Source organism: Chinchilla lanigera, unplaced genomic scaffold, assembly GCF_000276665.1.
Source record: "Chinchilla lanigera isolate Chin_1 unplaced genomic scaffold, ChiLan1.0 scaffold00084, whole genome shotgun sequence".
In the NCBI taxonomy this organism is placed as follows: Eukaryota; Metazoa; Chordata; class Mammalia; order Rodentia; family Chinchillidae; genus Chinchilla; species Chinchilla lanigera.
The window spans coordinates 8,717,499-8,721,080 of NW_004955485.1; positions in this window are offsets into that span (position 1 = coordinate 8,717,499).

A 3,582-nucleotide genomic window follows, 5' to 3' on the forward strand; every position below is an offset into this window, starting at 1 on the left:
GGGGACGGTGGACGGAGGGGCGCCCGGGCGGGCAGGCGTGGGGCGGGAGGGAAGGACACTGACAGCAGAACAAATGCTTGTAATTTTATAACCAATCTCAGCGCGTCCGTGGGGGGCCGTTTCCGCCTCCACGCAGGACCAATCAGCCTGACAGAGCCATGCGTCTGCCCGAGCGAGCGTGAGCAGCCCCCCAACGCCGCTCGCTGCAGTCTCATCACCGCCCGGCCCTGGCGCAGCCGAGCCGACGGGCCACAGCGAGGGGGCCTCGGCCTGAGCCGGAGCGGAGCGGCCGGGCCAGGCCAGGAGGGCAGCGAGGGCCGCGCGGACCCGCAGACAGCGGCCGCTAGAGGAGGAGGAGGGTGCTGAGCAGTCGGGGCCAGGGAGGGCACCTGGCCTGCCCTCGGGGGGCGTGGAGTCTGTGCAGGGTGGCTGGGCAGACCGCAGCGGGCCCCTGGGGAAGGTGGGGAGGGACGGGAGTGACCTGAGAGCTAGCAGGAAGCAGACAGGCGAGGGGACAGCGACAAGGCGCAGAGTGCCGGAGCCAGGCGGGCCGCCCGCAGAGGAGGGCGCCCACGCCGGGTCCGCGGGGCGGCTGCGGGACAGCCTCGCTGGGTATCTGGCTCTGGGGATGGCCGTGTGCCCATTAGTCTCTCTAATTGTCAAAAATCTAATTTAGTGTCTGGAGCCCAGGCCGGCCTCAGGTTAAACGCAGGGAGGCAGGCCTCGCCATAAATCTGCCCACCCAGCCCGGGCCGGTGCTAATTCTGCAGTTAAGTGAGAGCGAGGAGGGCCAGGGTAGAAGCGCCCTCGGTGACCCCTTGTGCAGCCAGCCCCACAGACGCCTCTCTACTGGCCAGGGGAGCTGCCTCCAGCCCCGTGAGCTCAGAGCTGCGCGCGTCACCCGCCCCGGCCCTGGAGGAATCGGATCCTCCGCGAGCCTCTCAGGGCCTCCATGGCCTCCACTGCTGCGGTGACTGGGGACAGCGCGGCGGAGGCCAGGAGCCTTGGAGAGGAGCGGGTGGAGACCCAGTGCGGCCAGCGCCGGGCCGTTTGGCGGGCCCACGGCAGGCTCCGCGCACGTTCGCGGCAGCAGCGCCGGAGGAGAGGCGAGGGCTCCCCGCAGTCCCCTCCCCCGGGCCAGGCTCGAGGTGCCCGGGGCCCTGGGCAGCTGGAAGGGCCTCTGCGGGCTGAGGCGGTGCTGGGGCTCTGGCCCGGGTGGTAATGACCTCGCTCCCCTCAGAGCTGCTAATTGAAAGCAGGGGGTGTGGCAGGCGCAGCGGGAGAGGCCGGGCCTGAAGTTGGAGGCTGTGCTTCCATGGGGGAGGAGAACATTTCTCCCGGCGGCGGCTCTATCACGCCAGGCACCCACCCGGCCTCTCCTGCTGCTAACAAACTACCTTTAATTAGCAGCCTAATAAAATGCTGTTAATTGGCAAGAGCCAATCAGAAGAAAGAGAGGTCTCCTCCCCTTCTCTGCTGATGGCGGCACAGCTATAGGCTTAAGCGGGGAGGGACCCAGGCTCGGCCTGGACGTCTGCACGGTGGCCACCCCGCCTCCTCCCAGGGCGCTCCCCGCAGGTCTCCGGCGTGCGCAGAGGTCTGCGAGCCTCAGGCTCAGGCCCCCTCGGCCCCGTGCTCTAGCGCTCAGCAGCAGATGCTGGAAGCCGCAGTCTTTGCGCTGACCTCTGCGTGAGGCCCGTTACCAAGCAGACACCAGGTGGTCTTGGGTAACTTTTTGAGACAGGGTCTTACTCTCTACTTCAGGCTGGCCCTGAACCTACTATGTAGCCCAGGCAGGCTCAGACTCATGGTGGTCTCCTGCCTCCATCCCCCCAGTGCTGGGATTACAGGTGTGCGCCACTCCTGGTTAGGCCCCTTTTCTTGCTTCTCAGCTTCCTCACTGGCAAAACGCGGCGTCTACTCACTGCTCTGGTATTCCTCCAGCCCCCAGCCCAGTTTTACACGGGGCTCGATGCCACCAAAGTCAGAGCCACAAAAACGGCCTGAGGCAGTTCAGAGGCAAACGGGAGCCTGGGCAGCTGAGGGTCACTGGCCCGAAGTCTGAGGCCACAATGCATCAGCTCAAAGGTCCTGCCCCTGGCGCCTTAGGAGGGAAAGGGAGGGGAAGCCTCTCCACCGTGGTCTTCGGCCTGGGTCTCTGGCTGGCAGGCTGGGAGGTGAGGGCCTCCTGGGGGCAGCAGTGTCTCCGCGCTCCCAGCCTGGAATGGCTCCAGAAACCCTCAAAGGTCAGGTCAAGGGGTGCAGGGCAGCTGGGGTCCTCTCCCCAAGAGCGGCAGAGGAAGCCGTGAGGACCAATTTGCAGATCGGACACCACTACGGCTTCACCTGGATGGGTGAACACGAATACCAGGGAAGCCGGCCTCGCCACAGCACCCCGCCCCGCCCTCAGGCGTCAGATTACCTTACAAGGCCTCACTCTACTGTGCGTACAGATCTGTTACCTCTGTACAGTGTTTGTTCCTGAGAAAGTTAAGGTCCTTTTCAAGTCGGTTCCAAGAGACAGGACACTTAGGGGGAAAAAAACACTTAGGAAATTGACTTTAATCATGTATTTGTCATTTATTCTTTTCTGAAGTTAAAAAATGCAAACACACTCTATTACCATGACCCTAGGCTGTGAACATACTGGTACGTTCACTCCACTCCACTGTAACATAATCACAGACGTCGGAGCCGTCAGTACTCAAGGACGCTCGGAACAGCGTGTGGGCCCCGGCCCCACGCGGAGGGCATGCTCTGCGGGCTGCTCAGGCTTGGGTAACCACTGACTTGGGAAGGCGGTAGCTGCCTTGGGACTCAGGTCTAACCTCTGAGGTGGTCTTTGTCTGCGGTGTCCACGAGGAGGAAGGCTTGGGAGGGGAGATAACACACGCACGCACACCCCCCACCCCCAGCCAGGAGCTGAGAGCCCGCTGGGGGTTTGTAAGCCTGTACTTCGTCAGTCAGTCTCCACGAAATTTTAGATTGTGGGCGCTCAACTTCCAACAGAAGGGTGTCTTTGTCGAAGGAGTAAAGTTCTGCCTGAAATGATCAATAGGTTAAAGAGAACTAGAAGCAAAGCTGTTTTACTTCCCTAGGACAGCGGTGGTGAGCCAGCATGCGTGCCGCAGTGGGATGTATCACTGAAAGCTCCAGAAGCTTGCCCTCACTGCCCTAAGGGACGACTGTTCCCCCGACTGACTCTGCGGAGCACAGCTGTGGGCAGAGGCCCTGGACGGTTAGTGGCCACCGTGTGACTGTGGCAGAGGGAGCCGAACCCTGCGGGGAGTCTGGGTGCACGTGGGACCGTCGTGCTTATCCAGACGCGGAGGCAGCAGTGCAGGTTAGTCACGAGGCAAACCTGATGTGACAGTCACGGGTGGGTATCTCCACATCCCGCTTTCTACCCTCGAGCACCCTGGTGACTCCAAAGTCGAGGGTGCACCCAACCCTCAGGCCAGCACCACTCCAGGTTGGGCTGCGTCCCCTTCTGGATTACAAGTACCACCATCTAAGGCAGATGGAAGATGCTAAGATCAACAACGCCAAGGAATCTAACCCAATTCTAGGAAAGAAAAAATA